Source organism: Lycorma delicatula, chromosome 7, assembly GCF_047948215.1.
Source record: "Lycorma delicatula isolate Av1 chromosome 7, ASM4794821v1, whole genome shotgun sequence".
In the NCBI taxonomy this organism is placed as follows: domain Eukaryota; kingdom Metazoa; phylum Arthropoda; class Insecta; order Hemiptera; family Fulgoridae; genus Lycorma; species Lycorma delicatula.
This window is the reverse complement of record NC_134461.1, coordinates 54,370,995-54,393,635: the sequence shown is the minus strand read 5'-3', so window position 1 is coordinate 54,393,635 and position 22,641 is coordinate 54,370,995. Positions and strand designations below refer to the sequence as shown.

Sequence of the window (22,641 nt, the reverse complement as noted above, 5' to 3'; positions counted from 1 at the left end):
TAACTTATTTTTCACTATATTGCCTTAGTCTAGACTCGATTAGCCGGCTTCCGTCGCGTCTGGTGGTAGCGTCTCGGCCTTTCATTCGGAGGTCTCGGGTTCGAATTCCAGTCAGGCATGGCATTTTCACACGCTATAAATCATTCATCTCATTCTCTGAAGTAATACCTAACGGTGGTCCCGGACGTTAAAAAAAAGGAAGGCTTGATTAGGATGTAATAAATGGGAAGGGCTATTGTTTTATAAAGAATAATGTTTTATTCTTATCGCACTTTATTTCATAAAATCAAAACTTTGTGTATTCCCACGTAATGTTAGAAACTTACTTAATTTCATATCCATTTGCAACGTTCATATGTAATAATAAAACAAACGTAATACTAAAAAATTTTATCTGTTCAAAAAAATTCCAACAAAAAACTTAGATCTGATGTTATTTGTTTTAGCCTTTGCTTTTAACATTTGATTCTAGATGGTATTTACTTTATTATGTAATGAACAAGGAATCTGAAAAAAATCTTAGCTTTTCTGCGTTACGAATATATTTTTCGTTAATAATAATGTATTCAGCTCCCGATTTATTTATTTTTTACAATTTTATTTCTAAAAAATTAAAATTTTTACTGTGATAAAGAATTTTATTTCTATACTCTTATATAATTTTATATTTACAAAGTATATTTTGATTGTTTTATATTTATTTACAACTTTGTAATAGATAACTATTAAAAGGATAAAATTATTTGATAACATGTTAAATGGTGAAAAGGATTTACTGTATTTATGTTGTACGATTTACTTTACTCAGTAAAGTAGATCCTATAGTAAATAAATCTATCTTTAGCACAGTATATGAAATTTATATTCAAATTATAAAATGCTTCTACACCAGTACCTTTGTAATTGTTTCTCAGATTTCCGAAAAGATAACCGGACATGTTTATATCGCGTATGAGCTGGTTGTCGTTGTCGAAATGTTTGTGTTTAAGCGTGTACATAGTTGAAAAAAACAGTTGTTGACGTAAAGAATTTGTAGGTTTTTATGAAACGTTTCGTTGGTAACGTACCAGAAGTTGTCATCTATCAACCGCAAGCATTTTGACTGTAAGCGTTTTAGTTTAGATTTAACAAAAAAAAAAAATAGTTTGACAGAACCAAAAAACCTGGGACCCACTCGTCCAAACTGGACGGTGTATTGTCTTCTACTACGATAAATTCGATTTTAACGGAAGAGGAGACCTTGCTGTCATATAGTAAGAAAAGTGTAGTTTTTGTCTAATTTCTAGCATATAAGTGTATAAAAATATACGATGATTAATAAAATATATAAAAATAAATTTTTCGATCTCCGTGGCGGAGTGGTAGCAGCATCTCGGTCTTTCAGTAGGAGATCCCGTGCTCAAATCCCGGTTAGGCATGTCATTTTTCTTTAGCTAAAAAATTCTGTTTCCATATTCCCACGTACAATCTTCTCTGCAAGCTTCTTTATGGAGTAATTTATTAATCAAAATAAAGAAATTACAATTCCAAGATAAAAATACAATTTATCTATTACAATTTATCTATACAATTTATTTATTAATTTTGTACTGTCGACTTAGGAACCACTCGCCGGAAATTAATGTGCTTTCCCGAATTTTAGTGCGAGTACGAGTGGGTCGAACAAGCCAGTGCATACTTTAAGTGAATTATTATATCTATCAGTATAATATTTGTAATGTTTCAAATTTTCCAAGTACATTGGATCACTAATTAATTATTTAAAAACCAAAATTAATTAAAATAAAGTTCGTCTTAACGCCAGAAATTACGTAAATAGCGCAGTAAATAAGACGCAAGTTATGGCTTTCAGGGTATGGGATATTGGTAAGGATGTAATAAACCAAGTTTGTGATGCACAACATTTGGGATGCACGATTTCTGTGTTTGATGAGTCTGATATGGGCAGCAAAATAAAAAACTAAATTAGCATAATGGAGTTTTAAAATAACTGAAAAAATAAAGCGAATAAAGATACATTTTTAAAATGTTATAAAGTAGCTTCTATTCCTGCTATTACATATGGATCAGAGATATGGTGCATTACCAAATAGATGGAAAAAGTATCCAGGCGGCAGAAATACGGTTTTTAAGGAGTGTTTCTATTGGTTTGCTTGGCATTTCTCCCGCCGCCACCCCATTCGGTCGCCTTAAAGGATAAGACAGAATGTCTGTGCCACAAACGGCTACTGAGCCTCGAAACAGTTTAGCGACCAGTGTCCTAACTAGCTCCTAGAGCTAACCTAAAAGCGTGAGTGGAATAAGCGTGGTACCATATACCACTTGCTTGCGTGTCCCACACCCACTTGTCACATATCACTAAAATGTGTAGGCGCACCCCGTCAACTACTAAAACATATATGACTATCAATAATTAAATATATCTCGTCAAAGACAGTAATTCGCTGTCACCCCTGGGCCACAGAATGCCAGCAAGTACCTGTCTACCATTAAAGCGCTTAGAGCGTTAATCTGGCTGGTAGCCAGCCATATCTCTCGGTTAGCATCTCACAGCAGTGAGGTAGGAGTCATCTCCCTTAGATAAACTACTGATGTCAGTTGAACAAAGCAACCGCATTAAGGAACTCGCATATGGTCCGACAATGCGGCTCTCGCCACATTGACTTGTGAGTGGCCAATTTTACCCTTGTCCTCTAAGTTCCAGGGTGGCCCGAGTTCTGGCCTCCCAAGAGCTGGGCAGTCGAACATCATGTGTTCGTTCGTTTGACTGAACCTCCACGCAGACGCACAGATCATCACCTGCCAGGCGGAACGGAAACAAATATTGGTTTAAATTTATATGGTTGGAGAGCACTAGGGCTCCCGTTGCCCTTAAAAACGAAGGAGAGCCATACCATCCCCCCAAATCTTGTATAAACTTATACAAGGATCTTCCCTTAGTCGTGGCGTGCCATTCTTGCTGCCGTGCTTCCATCGTGAGGCTGTTAATCCTCCTCCGCAGGCGGGAGATGGGCTTTTAAGGAGTGTTGCTGGATATCGTTTGAACGAAAGGAAAAGAAATAGTGAAATAAAGAATAATATGAATATATTTAAATTAAATGGAAGGATTAAAGCACTAAGAGAGAATTGGAAAACACAAGTCGATAGAATGCAGAGTGAAAGATTTATATTATTCTACAATTATATACCCCGCGGAAGAAGAAATGTGGGTCGACCTAGAAAACGATGATGAGATCAGTTTCGAGATATTAATTTGTGGTACGTTTTCTAAATAGTTGGGCGTTCGAACTAACAAGTGTTTCTTGAACACTTGTTCAAGGGTCACCGTGAATGTGGCATAGGTTTGAATATAGTAATCGACTGGAATAATTATATTTATACCGATTTAAATGAAGTTTTTCGATCGTATCGCACGGTAGTTCTTATTAATAGAAATTCTTACAAATATAAAATCTCATAATCATAAAATATAAATCTCTGATTTATTATTAATAATAATATATTATTTTCCATAAGTTAAATTTAAAAAAAAAAAAAAAATTTTACATATAAAATGCAATGTAAATTAAATTAATATAATTAATATAAATTCATGATGGCTATTAAAGTTAATGACGTTTAAACAGAAATGTGGCAGCAAGTACTCAATCAGACCTGTTCATTTAAATAAGACTGTCCATCCTTTCCTGCCAATCCAGTTCACTTTATTTTCTCGTTTTAAGCTAAACCATTCACTACCCATCTATTACTATCTACACACATTCTCACGTTGAAATTTATTCTTTAATAAAACTAAAAATCTATTTTTACACTAATGTTTTTAACTAAATAAAATATTCATTTAAAATGGGTTGTATAGTTCTACTGGAATGTATATTTTTTTTGCCCAAAAAGGAGTGTAATGTATTTAGGGTGTATGTATGTTAGTTCCCACGTAGCACAACGGCTAAATCGATTTAGATATAAGAGCCCCGGGTTGGAATCCTTACGTTACCGGGAGTGTCATAGGATAGATAAATATGTATATATTTATGAAACAACGTGTATCAGCAGAAAGATAATTTTCGAATTTTTAATTTTTTACTTTATTTTATGTTTTTGTTTAAAAGTTGTTTTTTCTCGTATTTCAAGGTGTGAAGGTTGTTTATACTAAAATGGGATTTAATATATTAAATTCGAATCTCTATGTATAAAAGAGAATGTCCTGACTGACTGACTAATCGACGTACAGCCAAAACTATTATAGGTAGAGACTTGAAAATTTCAGGGTACCTTTGTATCTTTAAGTAGGCGCGCATTAAGAAAGGATTTTGCGAAATTTTGATATTAAGGGGTTCAAATAAATGATTTTAAGGGGTGCAAATGAATAATCGATAGTATTTTCAATATCGATTTATTTGTGTTTTAAGATCAATCGATATTGAATGAATGGATTACGGTAGTTTTTTTTGTCTTCAGTCATTTGACTGGTTTGATGCAGCTCTCCAAGATTCCCTATCTAGTGCTAGTCGTTTCATTTCAGTATACCCTCTACATCCTACATCCCTAACAATTTGTTTTACATATTCCAAACGTGGCCTGCCTACACAATTTTTTCCTTCTACCTGTCCTTCCAATATTAAAGCGACTATTCCAGGATGCCTTAGTATGTGGCCTATAAGTCTGCCTCTTCTTTTAACTATATTTTTCCAAATGCTTCTTTCTTCATCTATTTGTCGCAATATCTCTTCATTTGTTACTTTATCCACCCATCTGATTTTTAACATTCTCCTATAGCACTACTTTTCAAAAGCTTCTAATCTTTTCTTCTCAGATACTCCGATTGCCCAAGTTTCACTTCCATATAAAGCGACACTCCAAACATATACTTTCAAAAATCTTTTCCTGACATTTAACTTAATTTTTGATGTAAACAAATTATATTTCTTACTGAAGGCTCGTTTAGCTTGTGCTATTCGGCATTTTATATCGCTCCTGCTTCATCCATCTTTAGTAATTCTACTTCCCAAATAACAAAATTCTTCTACCTCCATAATCTTTTCTCCTCCTATTTTCACATTCAGTGGTCCATCTTTGTTATTTCTACTACATTTCATTACTTTTGTTTTGTTCTTGTTTATTTTCACGCGATAGTTCTTACGTAGGACTTCATCTATGCCGTTCATTGTTTCTTCTAAATCCTTTTTATTCTCGGCTAGAATTACTATATCATCAGCAAATCGTAGCATCTTTATCTTTTCACCTTGTACTGTTACTCCGAATCTAAATTGTTCTTTAACATAATTAACTGCTAGATCCATGTAAAGATTAAAAAGTAACAGAGATAGGGAACATCCTTGTCGGACTCCCTTTCTTATTACGGCTTCTTTCTTATGTTCTTCAATTATTACTATTGCTGTTTGGTTCCTGTACATGTTAGCGATTACGGTAGTAAAATTTATTAATAATTTAATTTTTAATTTTAATTTTAAGTTATTACTAATATTCTTATTTATTGTTTATTTCTTCTGGCTCTAATTTGTTAGTGTTGCTTCTTCCTACCGATCGTTTATAAACAATTAAGAAAAAGAAGTCATATGATTTTTTATGAATCAACAGGTTAGTGTAGTGTTTCAAAAAGTTAATAAACATGTCAATTGAAAAGATAACTGTCAACGACACGGTAATAACCCAAACAGTTAAACCTATCAAAGGAGGTGGTGCATGCCTGTTCCGAGCACTTGCTTTTCACTTATTCATTGATGAAGAACGATGCCAGCAGGTACGAAACATTATCGTTTCGTACGTGGCTGATCAGTGGATTGACTTTGCTCATATGTCTTAGAAATCTTGAAATGGTGGTGACAACTTTCCAACTTGTATTTTAATATATTGAATTCAAATATATATATATATATATGTGTGTGTGTGTGTGTATATGTTAAAAAAATTTGAAAAAATTGAAAAAAATATACGCAAAATTTTTACCCGCACGCTCTTCAATTATCCTGTATTAGAAAATATCGTATATTAAAGGGCAATGTTTGTCAGCAATGTTTTTTTTTGCAGTCATGTTTTTTTAATTTTTTATATTTATCTCTTGTATACTATGTATTTATAAAAAAAAACTTCATTTAAAGTTTATAAGTTATTACAGTATTTAATTTTTATTTTATAAAAAAAATACTGTACTGTATATTTATTGTTGTGATGTATTTTAAAAGTCGTTACTAACTGTCACAGTTATTAAAATCATTTGTCTTACCTTGTCATCTGTTCCCCACTCTCTTTTTTTAATTTGTAAATTCTTCTTGACATTTCTCTCATTTATTTTTTATTCTTTTTCTTCGTATAAAACATGAATTAAGTAAAAATAAAATACAAAGTTTTCTATTCATTCAGTTTAGTATCAGTCAGCGTTTTATTTCTATCCTCTGTTTAATTTTCAAATTCCCATAAAGAGATGTATATAAATTTATTTTAATCTGCGTGTAATCCTGTTTTCTATTAAATTTACATAAATTGTCTCTTTCTGTTTTATATTAATTAACTATTCGTTTTATAATGTGTTTTATTTTAAATAATTAACAACGTTAAAACTGGTTTTAGGAGTTCATTTGCTTTGTATTTTACAGTTAATTGTCCATATTTCACTTGTTTATTTAACAATATTCTATCATTTTAGCAGAAATAAATTAATGAATAATTGAATTTATCTTATTACAATATATGTATCGCAGCTACGATTTTCTGATGTAGAATTTACCTTTGTTATTTATTTGTAGCTATGTACTGTCGTCATCAGTTTTGTTGTTAATGATTTATTGCAGTTAAAATAATAACGTAAAATAGAATTAATTCATTGTTCGAACATATAACATATCTGTTATATCATGAATTAAGTTTTATAATGTAAGTTATATGAATTTAAGTTAGATACAGGTACAGATAATCCTATGAATTGTTCAGAGTATCTGACTAGTTACGTTTCATTTATTCTATGAATGAATAATACTTGTAACTCTCATATACAGTTTACATTTTAAAGCAAGAGTATTCTTGAAATTATTTATGTAATTACAAAATAAAAAACACAAAATACTTAAGTAACAATAAACAGTTTTAAATTTAAAAGATAAGACTGTCATACGGCGAAACAAAAGTGGCAACGGTGGCGGTCCCTCCTCTGCTGGCGACAGAATTATTGAAGGTTGGCTGAATTAGAGTCGGATGGGTGTCTTGTCGAGTGTCCAGTAGTTCCATAGAAGAATGTTGCAATCGATGTTGGGATATAGGGCACTGGACGGGGTGGGGGACCTATGGCGGTCCTGATACAAGGGAAAGATGTTTCAATTGTGGTGGTGAGGTGCATCTCCGTAAGGACTGTCCAGCGGAGGCTAAGTGTTCGCACTGCAATACCCGTGGGATCGCTCTTGGCGGTCGTGGCTGCAGGGCCGGCACCCAGAAATGTATCCTTTCATCTTCACTGTTGGAATGATTTTAGGGTTGGGACAGCCTCGTCCAGGAGAGGTGGGTAGCTTAGTTGTTCCACCCACGATAAGTGGGCGGGGACCCCCACGTGGCTTCAAATTGGTGTGAAAGACCGTAATTAAGACCGTAATCATTAAGACCGTAATTCGGGTTCCTCACTAGTGCCATGTCGTAAAGACCGGAGTCCTGGTGAGGGGACCCCCTTGGTATCTTCTCATGACATCACTAAAAGGCATGACATATCACTAAAAGACCGAGTCCCCGCTGCCTGGAGGAAACATTAGTTCTCGACGAGGCAGTTTGAGGCGAAGACACCCCCTGGAGCTGTGGTAAGACTTAGTTATGTGTCCAGCTCCGGTGGAGGGGGGGGGAATAAGAAATGGTGCATACAAAAAAAAATTAAAACATAAAATTTCTTACATTTAAATAAAAAAAATAATAACAGTTTTCTAATATATAACAGATTCAAATTAATGTAAGATTCAATGTTTTTTTTTTTGGATCTTAAACTATATTTACAATTTTCGTAAATTTTTGGTTTAGATGTTTCCCTTCGAATACCGAAATTATATTCTAGACATCAACAGTAAATCAAAGAAAGCGTAAACATTGATAAAATTAAGCCAGTAATGAACCAGAAATCATAATAATGTCTAATACCACGAATAAAACTACAACATAAAAAGAGTAATAGTAACATAGGAACAAATAACATTAGCAACATAAATGATCATAATCATAAATACTTGGATGATGCACAACTTAAGGTTCCAAGATCCAATACATGAACCTGCTTTAATCGCCTTACGTCTTCCTCATCATCTAGAAGGGTAACAGCTAGATAGTTTTGAGAGTTATTTTTCATATATCCGTATTGTTGACATTTAATGCACTGGACCAGACCGGGAGCTTCTCTGGGTGTCTCAGATGTGAGGGTACAGTTCTCGATTTTTTTTATTTTGAATATAATCTTATTTTTGTTCTTATTGGGCTCAAGGTTTAAAAAGAATATTGACAATGGTTTTTTATCACACGGTGACGAGCGTTTATCGTACTTCGTACCTTACGTCCTTGTACTTCAATTTTACTCTTGATGATGTGGGTCGGGATTTAAAAATGTAGGTTCTTCAGAACCACTCGTAAGACTTGCTCGTCCTTTCTCGTGAATATATGTCCGATTAGTTTTTGATCAGGACATTATTTTTTGTAGATCACTACAAAAAATATCACTATCCTGAGTGATACTGGTTCTGAGTATTATGACTATTACGTTTCTTGGTCCAATATATGTACTCGCTTTAATCGCCTTACATGTTTAAGAGGTACATGTTTACATCGCCTTACATGTTTACACTGTTTAAGAGGTTAACAGCTAGATAATTTACGTGGTCGTTAACTCTAACTTTGTAATTAGTTGCAAATCGATCGACATCCTCTCGAACATATAGTAATCCTAAGTATTCATGAATTTTGTTGTTCCGTACGAACGAACTATAGTGCCTCTATATATCTAAAAATTTTATTCAGAAAACGCTGAATACTCTGGGGTAATTACCGCACCTCAGAGTTGGATTCCGTCTGTCAAAATCGGTTTTAGAATCACTTTGTACAGAATTACCTTGTTAGATAGAGGTAGTTCCAATTTCTTGCCTAGTAATTAGTGTAGCTTAGCTCCTTAAATTTTATATCTATTTGTTTTCTTTTTTCCTTAATGAACCTTGCATGTTAATGACGATATAATTGAATACCTAAATAGATATTCACTTTTATATGTTTTCAGTTCGCGAGATGTAACCTCCTTCTAACTGGATTCTTGGAGATTCTCTTCTCATTGTGAATGTCAGGTGAGTCAATTGATCTTTATTTTCCATTACTTCAACCACTCAGCTAGTACCACCAACCCAGATTACAACTTAATCGAGGCTTGAGTTGAATCATCATCGTTAGCCACGATTGCCATGACGTCGGCAAACGATGCAATAAGGATATTGTCTGTGACGTTTCATAATATAAAACAGAAAATATAGGTATTTATCATAACAGCTTTAAAATTTAAAAAAAAACTCATTTATAATCTGTTATTTCATCCATTTACAAATATCTGGGACGTTCAATAGGACTCCCCCTGATTTAAACCCCGTAGATTTTTATTTGTGAGGGACCATCACGGAGGAAGTTTTCAGTAAGAAGTCACGGTCACTAGTGGAACTAGTCTATGAAATTGAAATGGCTTGTGAAGCAAGCAATGTGGCTACTCTGGAAGATGCCAGCAGGAATGTTTTTCTTTTGTCGGCCTCTGTGGAGCGAGTGGTGGCGTCTCGGCCTTTCATCCAGTGGTCCTGGGTTCGATTCTAGGTCAGGCTTGATATTTTTCACGCTACAAAATTCGATATCCCACGCACAAGCTTCAAGCTTATGTGGCGATATAATCAAGCAAAAAAAGAAAAAAATTATTGTATTCTGCCAGTAAGAATTTTTAAAATCTCTAAACTACATATTCATTTTGTAATAATGTATTTACAAAATAAAGATGTAATTAATTTTTTTGTTTATTAATTAATTATGACATCTATGGATAATTTCATTGGTAAACTAAATGTGATTAATTAATAAAATTAACGTAAACATAGGTAGAACTTGAATAAAATTAAGATACGAGCACATTTCATATCTAAATCATATCTGTGAATTTTGATATAAGAATGTTTTTTGTAATAAATATATAAATAATAAATACCTTAATTATTTAATATAAATTAGTTTCTTTCCTAGATACTTAAAAATACAGGTTTATTTAAATTTAAAAAAATTATTTTGTTAACTCATTATCGTTTCTCCTTTGAAGCAACCGTGATATAATTTACCAACTTAACACAGTGCTGGTCATCTAAAATTCTAATTATTATTTTTTAAGTGTTTATTAAACCAGTAGAACTTAATATCCTCAGAATTTTACCAAAGTGAACAAAAGTCGCTACATGTTTTCTTCAAAATCTTTTCACTGTATTTTCCTCAAATTGGGATTTATAATCATTTTCATATTACAGAAACCATAAATAAATATAATCACATACAGTCACAACCAGAGGGGCTTCCATTGAAGCTTCTCAAATATTACATACTAATATTTGTATATAAAACAAAAATAGTGAATGAATTAATAGAAAAACTGAGAGAAAAAATTAAAATAAAACTAAAATTAATAGCGAAAGAATAATAAACTAAAGCTGAACGATGTGAAATAATGATATTGTCGTGTGTTCGCGGCTCAATCAGGATATTGGGAAATTGACATTTGACAGCATTTATGTAATTATAATTTATTATTTTAAGTTTATTAGTTTAGTATAAGGCCAATCAATAATAACAATAATAATAATAACAATAAACGGCAATAATAAACAACTCACGACAATAACAATAACGACAGCAGCAAACAATAATAATAATAGATGTCTGTAATAAAAAAATCATAATAACCACAACCGCAATAATAATAATCTTAATAAACAGTGATTATATAAAAAACAGAATTTAAAGTAATCGTCAGGATTTATTTACAGGTGGTTAAATATTGAAAAGCAGAATTCAGTTCCATTGACAAAAGAGATTAGCATGACCGCTAGTCTTAATACTTTTTACCACTAGTTTTGTATTAACAACAATATTACAACAGATAAGACACGTGTTAGACGTTCTTTCAGTGCAAATACCTTTGGTGTTCACAAATATAACTACCCTAATAATTTATGAATGAAATTGAGTACATTATCTCCTTCACTTAAGTCTAACAGTAACTCGCCGAACCACTTCTTGTTTTCATGTAGTGAAATTACTTGTGACGTCACCTTATCGCGTTGAACTTTGTACACACTAGAAATTCGCTTCTTCACTGTCCTCCTCGCAGAATACTTTCTCTTCATAATCGTATAATTTTTCGCTTAGAACTCTATCGTAGCACTCTCTCGCGGACAGACTTTGCAGACCCTCCTCGCAGACTGACTTCTCGCAGAGTGACATCTCTCAGAACTCATCTTAGCACTGTTTTTCACCGGAGCATTTATACTCCTATCCTCTTTAGCTGCCGGATTGGACCTAACTCCAAGTGTGAGAATGATCGTCCGCCCTTACATATTACCATGAAATTCCTACCCTGGTCCGGTAACTCTTCTCATTGAACAACATCTGTTTTAGATGTGTCAGTGGGTAATATTATGAATAACGATTGTTAAACGGGCCTGATACCTTTACTAAAAGGGTTACTTTTAGCCCTTTCTGGATTCCTCCCATTATTATATTTTGTACTACTTTCTTCTTAATTGGTAGAAATCCGTTATTCAGGTCCGTTATATCGGTCTTGTTACAATATGATGGGAAACACTAAAATGATGCAGCACAAACTCAAATCACATGACGTCACCAAGGTCCAACATGTTGTTTTGCCTTCAAACGTCTTCAGTATCGTCTAGAAGGTTGTTAATAGCTAAATAATAGCCAATCTTCGTGGCGGAACGGTAACGTCTCGGCCTTTCATCCGGAGGTATCGGGTTCCAAACCTGGTCAGGCATGGCATTTTTCATACACTATAAAATTCCATTAACATAAAAAATTAAATTAACATAAAAAGCTATGAGCTTTTTTGGTGATATCATCAAGCAGAAAAAAAAATTCGTGTGGTTGTTTTGCCGCAGTTTATACTTTGTTCTGAATCGCTGTATTTCTTCTCCATCATACGATAAACCCAGACATTCATGGATCTCACTGTTTCCTACGAACCAATCCGCTTCTTTTATGTTTCTTAGTTATTTGTTTTGGAATCGCTGTATTATTTCAATATTAGTGCTGCTTGTGCTGGATCCCAAACCGGTTTCAGAATAGTCGTATACAACAACTGCTTGTTAGATTGTGAAAATTGTTATTACCTGCGCAGCAAGCATACATTCCTTTAACTAATTATTCAGTTGTTTTCTCTTTTACCTTTTTATTTTCTTTTTTTTCTTTAATTTCCGGGTCCAACGTTAGGCATGCTTCAGAGGATGATTTGTAGCGTATGCGAAAATGCCATGCCTTACCGGGATTCGAACCCGGGACCTCCGGATGAAAGGACGAGATCCTACCACTCGCGTCACGGAGGACGGTCGTGGCGCGAGTGGTTTCTCTTTTACCTTGCTTGAATTTTTCACATCAGACAACGATAAAGATGAAGACCGAGGTATTGTAACCTTTGAGCCTACAGCATGAAAACACCATCGAGGTGAACCTGTGGGAATGTTACCTCATTGTGAATGTTACATGACACGACTTTGCCTTTATTTAATCTTAATTTTCCATCTAGATAGATTGTAGAAACTTAAAATTGTTATCTAAATACTGTTTTTTGTATTGTGTGATGTAATTTATTTAATGTACGGTTAGTTATTTTAGGAAATTGATATTAACAGAGCGAAACGAGACATCTCTCTGTTTTTGACGTTGTTACAATAAAATCCGTTCCCCTAATTTTATGAAATTTTGCGTTAAATTTCCTTTCATTTAGTTATGAAACAGTAATCTTTATATTTTTATTTTTTCAGAATGACGGAAATCTTACGTTACAAATTTATTGTTCACAATAATAAAAAAGAATGATTTAGTTTTAAAGTTATCCAAGGTTTTTTAGAGGTTAAAAAAATATATTTATTTACTTTTAAAAGTTAGCTAAGATATCTTTAAGAGATTACGTTATAAGTAATGTTTTTTTTCTTTTTTTTTTTTTTAAAATAGGGATTGGAAGTTGTTTTTTAGAATGACGTAATGTAGAATGTATAAAATTTGTAAATATGGTATATACTATTTTATTTAGAATCAAATGAAATATTTAAGATGAAAATTATAAACTATGATTCAACATAAAATAAAAATATTAACAAATATAATATTCCAAGAATACATTTGGCACCAATTAAACCATAATAGAATAATTTCGATCGGTGATGCTGTTTTTTTGCTTTGTTTGTAAAATAAGTATTCTTACTTTATTAATTAATATTAATATGTTGAAGAACTCAAATTATTACATTCCATCTTAAATAAGCAAAGTCTATTATTCTCCACAATTACTGGAAGTAGTTGTACATTACGTAATATTTTACATATATATTTAAACATATGCAGATATATATAATTCCTGAGGTTGAGACAATCTATATAATATGCATTATTTCATAAAGAAGAGGTGAATTAACTTGTTGTTTTTCACTATCTGACCCAGTTTTTCTTATACATGTGATTCATGTAAAGCAGTTAATATACAAAATCCGAGTTGTTCTCTGAGACTAATTGTGTTTATTATGCATTGTTATGTTAATTGTGGTAAACAGAGTGAAGTATTTACTAAGCTGAATATCTCATCAATTCCAACGAGCTTATTATAGTGATATATATTCAGGTTAGTAATTACTTCACTCCTCACCTTCTATATTAAGCCTGGCATTGGATGTTTGTAATAGCTATACAATCAATTTTTGGAGTAACGTTTACTCGGTATCGCATGCAACTGTTATAGTTGTGATACAGTTTATATGATTTATATATTATGAAACGAATGCAAGATTTATAATTTTAATAATTGCTACTAATATTTTTCTGACCTTAAATTTATATTAAAAATTAATATATAAATTCTATATACTGAAATTAAAAATTTCTGCATTACATTCATACATAAAATTTTAAATATTTTCTCTCTATGATCCTGACCTGGAACAAATGTTACTGTACTGATCCTTCTTTTTATGTAAAGACACATATGAGTTTTTAGTTTTATATATATATATATATATATATATATATATATATATATATATCTAACTGATGTACGTTTGAGTACGTCACTCTTATATAATGTCACATATATTAATACAATATGCATGCATCAATATCATACAGTGAAACACGCAACATAAGATATATACTTCGGTATTGGATGACATCCAATAAAAATTGATGTATCAGCCTTTATAGACATAAAATATATAAAAAAAGATAATTTTAAATGTATGTATTATATCTAAAGTGATGATACTGTATTCTTATAAAAATCAAAGTGTATTACAGCTATTTCTAATAATTAATCAATTTTTATTCATGGCTTATGACAAACAATTTTTCCTCATATGTTTACAAAATAAATAACAAAGATAATCTTTTTTTATATTTTCGTATAAATTTATAAAATTAGATCAATATTATTCTTATTCCATCTTTCATAATATTTTGAAACATTTTTTTTTCTATAGAAGATAAGTAATTTTATAAATTACGTAATTTAATTTGTGAAATATCGAATACTATATTAGTTATTACATGTAAATATTATTAAAAGTATAAGAAACCTCAATTTACATATTGAAAATTATTCCTTTTAAAATTTAATTTTCTTGATTTTTCTTTCAGTTAAAAAAGATGTACTTTATGGTGTAAAACAAAATTAGAATCTGTGTCACCACATCTATTCTGCAGTTATTTATTTTTTATTTGTTTATGTGTGTGTGTGTGTGTGTGTGTGTGTGTGTGTGTGTGTGTGTGTGTGTGTGTGTGTGTGTGTGTGTGTGTGTGTGTGTGTGTGTGTGTGTGTGTGTGTGTGTGTGTGTGTGTGTGTGTGTGTGTGTGTGTGTGTGTGTGTGTGTGTGTGTGTGTGTGTGTGTGGAATAAATATAATGAAAAAGTGAAATTTCTGACCAAAAAGGATGCTAGATTGCAGTTTGGGTATAAATTTGTTTGCTGAGTTAACATTAACTAAAACATTAATTTATTTTAAAAGATTAATAATTTAATGAATAAATTAATGAATTTAATAAATATCCTCTTAAATTGCACATCTAATCTAAGGACTGTGTAAGATTGAAAATTATTTAATTACAAATCATTTAAAAACTGTGTGTTTCTTACAAGAGGATCCATGTAAATTTCCAATAACATTTAATAAGACTGGTTTGTATTTACTTGGAAAACGTGAGAAACTTTGAAATCAAAGTATCATAATACTTTTAGTGCCTTCTCTCACGGGTGTTAGTTATGATTCGGTAATCAAAATTGATTGCGATAGAAAACTCAGTAGTGTAGGAATTTTTAAAAAAATCATTTCAGATTGAAGTACGTAAAACCTTAATCTATTAGTATGAAAAGGTAAATAAGAGACGGTTACAGAATTGAAAACCTATGTGAAATTGAAAATATTAACCTTAAAGGAATAATCTTAAATTGATAAATATTTATCATTAGAATGTGGTGGTTTAATAGAAACCACCACATTTTTAATATTATTAATTTTTTTACAGAAAAAAATCTAAACTTCTCTTTTTAATATAAGTATAAATTACAAAAAAACATAGATACAAAGATTTAACAATTACTGTAAAATTAATCAAGATCTATTTAATTTTTTATGTTTTTAAAGTTAAGGACTAAATACGTACTTTTACGATTTCTTTCTTATCTGAAAATAAATTTTTACCGAATAAAATGTGAACACTGATAATGAAGAATAATTAAATAACAATTGAAAAGGGTGTTAAAGCAGATTTTCTCTTTAAAAAAAAAAAAGGATTCACAATTTATACAACCGGGTGTGTTACTCCTGTTTTAAGGTTACATAATATATATAATTCTACGAAATAATTTTTTTTTTTTAATTTTACTGTAGAATTCAAATATATCTGAACAAAAGCATAAAGATGATTTTTTTTTAACAACAAAGTTTTCTTCACAACTTAATTAAGTAATTAAAAGGATGAAATGATAGAAACTTATGTTAAAAGAACCTACTTGTTAATAAGTTTTTTAACTACTAACTAAAAATTAGTCGTAATAAGAGGAATTGGATAAAACTTTTTTAAACTCGATTGTATTTTTGTAAATGTTAATTTACTCGTATAGAAAATCTGAACGATCAAATTATTATTATTATAAATTAAAGAAATAATCAACATATAGTTAGAGAGTATTTGATTAAATAAGAATCAGAAATGCGTTAATAATAAAATACTTATAATAATTTATATATATATATATATATATATATATATATATATATATATATATATAATTATATATATAGTAACATGAAGTTATAAGAAGGATTTTTTTTCTATTTAATGAAAAATGTATGCGATAACAATCTATTAATTAAAAAACTTAAGGGAAATATTTTTATTATGATAATAACATTAGAAGAAGCTGTTATAAAGATGACGTTATAAAAATATAAGGCTATAAATAAACATACAAGTAGATTAAAATTGTCTAGACAAAAATTTTCTGCATCAGTAACATCTATAAAATAATCCACCCTAACTTGTTTAGTACTCGTATGTTGTCATAGAAACCAATACTGAAAATAGTAAACTTTGATTCCACTTACTAGATTTCCTTTATAACTTTATAACGAGAAATTCTGTCGGAAATTTGTCGTAATTTAAAATGTAATACAATTTTAAGTATCCCTAGGGGCATTTTTTAGAATTATAATGTATAAATATATATATATATATATATATGTATAAATATATATATATATATATATATATATATATATATATATATACACGAGTATGTAAAACATATCGGGAGTAATTCATAATCAACACTCATTTCAAAAACTACTGAGATAAATTGATGAAAATTTACATACACGTTCTTCTTGCGGTGTAAGAAGTTTTTGAAATTTCGAGTTTAAAGAGTTAAAGTAGAGTAACATGGAAATGTATTATTATTTATAATTTCTCTATTACGAATAAAGATATCAATTTGATTTTGGTGTGTGTAATCTTCACCTAAACGAGTAAAAACGGATTTCTTGATTTCTGAAATTCTGATATTAAAGAGTTAAAATGGATTTTTAATTTTTCTTGAAATCTGACAACTTTTTTAATTTTTCGGTTACAAATAATGATATCAACTGATTTTAAGTGTGTGTAATCTTCATGTAAATATCTTTACCAATTATCAAACCCAATTTTTAATTTTTTCAAAATTCGACCTTGAAAGTAACTAAGAAAAACGAACAATGATTGGAAATTTTTGCTATTTTCGTCTATACTAAACGAGATATTTAATAAATTTGGGTTTCAGACAAATATCAAAAATCCGTTTTCGGAATTTTTGTAATTTTAATTTTTAAGGGTTGCGTTGTTACAAACCGCGGCACCCCGTCAACACAGACACTGCTACTGTTACTGTATATATACGACGCGATTGATTGCACCTATATCTGGTTACTTCACTAAAAAACATAAAATAAAAACAATTGACCCCGACGGGAACGGCTAATATATCGTTGGCAAAGTTGCGATGGGGATTCTAATATATATATATATATATATATATATAACTCCCCGAACTTCAGGTGCAGATTCAGGACATGAAGATAAGGAAAAACGTTTATACCGACGTAAGTCCTATTTTACTTTTGTTAAAAATTTGATCAAACAAATAATTACAAAGATATTGAAGATAAAAAAATCTGATGTGGACACTACATGACTTCCTTTTACGCCTATTAATGGATTCAGGGATGGTCAAAATGGATATTTCCGTTGAAATCTGAAAACCGAAATTTTTCGTGATCACAATACTTCCTTTACTTTGTACAAGGAACTAAAAATAAGGTGACCGCCATTTTGGAATTTTTGTACGTGACGTTTTCAAATTTTTTATTTTGTAGAATAAGACACTAGTCGTAGATTTAACAAATTTAATTAAAACAAGTTAACCCGTTACTGAGAAATAATATTTGTGTTGAAAAACACAAAATGGCGTTGAGAAGGAAATTAAAGCAAAATAGAACTGATGTCGATACGAAATTTTTTGCTCAATTTTGGTGTCCAAAATTAGCAGCTGAAGTTTAGGGAATACGTCCCGGAACAGTCCGTATATACGCACTAAAATAATTTTTATTCGACAGTAATATAATTATTTAAATGGCTGGTTTTTCATGACCATTATCAAAACTAATTAAAATTTTTATTTCGTTCAACTTTTAACAAAATCATATTTTTCAAAAATTATTTATCATGAGAAACATAAAATTGTTGAATTAAAAATAAATATTAAGGAAAAGCACATTATTAGTTGACAAAGACTGAGAAAAAAATTACGCTCAAGAACTGTTTCCAAAATTTTACTTAAAATTTAAAACTTACATGGAATGATCTTTCTTTTTCCTGTTTAGCCACCGGTAATTACCGTTCAGATAATACTTCAGAGGATGATATGTATGAGTAAATGAAGTTTATAGTTTTCTCCAGTCTCAGTTTGACCATTACTGAGATGTGTGGTTAATTGAAAACAAACTACCAAAGAACCACCTTTATCCACGATCTAGTATTGAAATCCGTGTAAAAATAATTGACTTTACTAGGAATTGAACGCCGAACTCTCGACTTCCAAATCAGCTGATTTGGGAAGACGCATTCACCACTAGACCAACCCGGTGGGTATAAAATTTATAACTAAATGGCAGTTTCGATCCTTTTACAATTATTTTAAATAGATCCTACATTAAATAGTATATGTATAAAAAATAAATGACATAACTAATTAAATATGAAGTAATAAAAGTGAAAAATATGATTTATTTAGAAAATACAATAAAAGTGTAATTTTAGAATTTTTTATAAAACATCACAGTAATAAATACAAAACCTACAATGTAATAATTGTTTGTAATTTTTGCTTTCATATTTTACTAAAAGCTTCCATAAAAATCCTCATTCCCAAGTATTGTTTATTTGTTAAGTTATATTTTATTTAAATTGTTTTTTGTTTTTTTGTTCATTTCCTTTTTTTTCTACAGTCTTTGTTTTAAATTGACATCTAGGTTTAGAATTTAAGTAAAATTTTTGAAAACAGTACTGAACGTAATCATGTTTCCCAAATTACTTCAATACCCGTTTGGAATAGCTTCTTATGTATACATTTATAAATGTTTTTACGAATTTTAAGTGCTTTTTTAATAATTTATTGTATGACATACTTTTCTTTTAACTATAGTAATTACCACATTAAATAGCAATTCATCATTCAGAAAACATTATAATTTATCATGTAAAAAGCATAAATTAAGTTCGTAAAATATATTTTGGTGGCCTGAAGAAAACTTATGCTTAATGACTAACATTTTTTTTTTTACCTCCGGGTCCGTATTCAAACAATTTATTCCGCAGAGGATGAGGTGAATGTTTTGTAGCGTGTGTGAAAAATACACACACGATTAACATTTAAAAATTGACTAACATTTGAATTAATTTATTAAATTAATTAATTGAATTTAAATTAATGACTAACATTTGAAAAATTGAAGCGAAACTCTGTTGTTATCATATGATAGCTAAAGGAAAAACCAGAAATTCCTTTCAGATTTGGCAGTGGAAAAAATAAATTTATGATGGCAGTGGAGATAAAAATCACTTGGTAAACGGGAAATAGATTTCGGTCTTAAAAGTTAGTTATGTATTGTACTTATTTTTAAACAGACTTTTTCAAAGTACTTTTTTACTTTCCTGGCATCGCAATTGTAGAGCTATGCTGAAAGAAGGAAAATATAATAACCAGTCAAAAAGTATGATATGGGTTTTTTTGCATTTCTTGACGTTTCATGTCCGAGAGACTACAAAAAAAAGTGAAGGATAATAATGTTCTTAGTACGCATGTATGTAGGTACGTACATATGTACTATGTGAAATATGGGACAAAGACTAATGTATAGGGGAAATTTGTTGGTAAAAATTTACGTACATATGTACGTGTGTTGATGTGTTAGAAGCTTAATAAACTTTTACTGGATAAACAACCGATTTTGATGAAATTTTGTAGGAAGGGGCAATTTTATGGGGCAATTTGTTGATGAAATTTTGGAATCAATTCTCTCAAAATATTTTCAAACATAACTTCACTTTATATTAAATTAAGTACATGTCATTTGTTCGCCTCCGTGGCGCGAGTGGTAGCGTATCGGCCTTTCATCCAGAGGTCCCGGGTTCGAATCCGGGGTAGGCAATGGTATTTTTCACACACGCTATTCATCGTCATCCTCTAAAGCAATACCTAACGGTAGTCCCGGAGGTAAACAAGAAGAAAAAAGTACTTGTCATTTAAAAAAATATTTTCCCCTTCCCTAAAAATCGAAAGAGCTATATTTTTATTTATTCCATATTTTTAACAGAAAATTTTTTTACGTCTTTCTAGGTATAGTCATAATACAAGTGAACAAAAAATAAAAAATAAATAAATAAATACTTTGGAGGCAATATTGAGGATCGGAGAGCCTATGAAAGTTTAAAAATATAAAATTCCAATATGTGTAACATTTTCTGTATCAATGGACTTCGGCCATCCGTTTTAGTGCTTTTCTTCAGTCATGATGGGATATTTAACTCTGAATTTCTTCGACATGTTTAAAATATTCGTTGTTATCTTATAAATTAGATTTCCTAACTTATAATTTAACTCAAGAGATAAATAGAATTGTTATCTGCTAATAAGATTGTCTTTAACTAAACGTTTTCTTCCGGTATCTAAAGTCTTATCCAATCGGATAGCGTCGCTCCGCGCCGATTGGATGAGACTACCCTCGACATTTATGTAATCTAGCCACATAAAATCTAATTAGCAATGGACATCGGTTTGAACGGTTTTCTACAGATAGAATCATTAATGTAGTTCTAGTATATGCCGTGTACTAACAGTTCAAAATTTTTCAAAGTTACGTACTCATCACCGTTATTGCGGAAGGGTGTAATAGGTAAATGAAATAATCTTTGTAAGTAACATTTCTAATTAATTTTTTTTCAATAATGTAAATTGTAAATTTTTTATTTATTTTTATGGCTATATATCACTTACTAAATTAATACACACGCGCGCGCGCGCACACACACGCACACACACAAACACAATTTTTTAAAGGTATTTAATTTTACAAATTAAAATAATAGACTAATATTATTTTCCTTTTATTACCACGCCCTCCAAGCCTACAATGACTCCTCATCACCCTAGACGGACAGAAGGACAAGCAGCTGGACTATATGAAAAGATAAACGGAAAAACGGCCTTTAAATACTGTTGAATAACGTACAAATAGAATATTTGAAATTGAAATTAACTAATGTTTAAAATAAAAGAATCACTAGATTTTAGAAACGATACCAAAACACTAGCTAATTTATTTTTTAATAATTAATTTTAATTTAATTTTGTACGGTATAAACAAAAACAAAAATATTTTAACCATATTGTGAAGGATTTTGATATCCCATTTAATAAGTTCATAATATTTAATGACAACATTAAAAGTTTTGTAAATCTGACAAACATTGTAAATTTTTTGATCCCGAAGAGTTTGTATTCTGGCAAAACAATGTGGTTCAAGTAATTCATGTATAAATTAAATAAGTGAAAGTGAAATCTTGAAACCGATTCTTATTCTATATATTTTTAATATTTTTCCTACCTAGGACAATCAATAATATTTTCTATTTTAGGATCATACTATCAAAACTAATTTTCAAGTTCAACTTTATGAATTAAACGTGTTATTGAGGAGGAACAGGAAAATCACAAAGTTTACTACTAATATCTTTTATTTTTTAAATTCTTTTTTTTAATATTTTAAGAGAAGTATGCAAATTAAGTAGAACAAATCAATGATTTGTAGAGAAAAATGAAGGATTTTAAAATGGCAGTTATTATTGGAATTATTGGTAGAGGATCCCAAAAAGATGGTAAAGTTATTAATACTTCCTCCTGGAATTGTTCAACAGTTTTTTTAAGTAGCTTTTATTGTTTACAGCAGAACTTTTTGGATATGTTTTCAATAAATGTAGAACATACATGGATATAGGAGTATTTTTTGTTTTTAAATGCCAGGAAAATGTCCTGGACAAATTATGACATATTCAATTATAATAATTTACTATCAGAATTTTGAATATATTCCTGACAATATTATTAATGTGTGCATATATATATATAAATTTACCCAAAAGGGTATATATTTTTTTTTTATATTAAAAACATAAAATAATACTTACATAACTAATTAGGCTTAATTAACAACCTATATCGATCTATTGATTAGTTAATTGCATTTACATATTTGAATTAATGCAGTTAGCCAACTAATAACAGCCC

The 22,641-nt window shown here is 30.4% G+C and overlaps 1 protein-coding gene and 1 long non-coding RNA gene across 5 annotated transcripts in view; one reads left to right on the top strand and one right to left on the bottom strand.

The window, feature by feature from the left end:
• LOC142327603 (uncharacterized) overlaps positions 1 to 9,317 on the top strand; it is a 383,769-nt gene extending 374,452 nt beyond the window's left edge. Inside the window, exon 3 of the long non-coding RNA XR_012757025.1 lies at positions 9,251 to 9,317. This is a non-coding gene — a long non-coding RNA (uncharacterized LOC142327603). The remainder of the gene's footprint in view (positions 1 to 9,250) is intronic.
• LOC142327601 (uncharacterized) overlaps positions 1 to 22,641 on the bottom strand; it is a 342,500-nt gene that overhangs the window by 268,958 nt on the left and 50,901 nt on the right. The window lies entirely within an intron of this gene.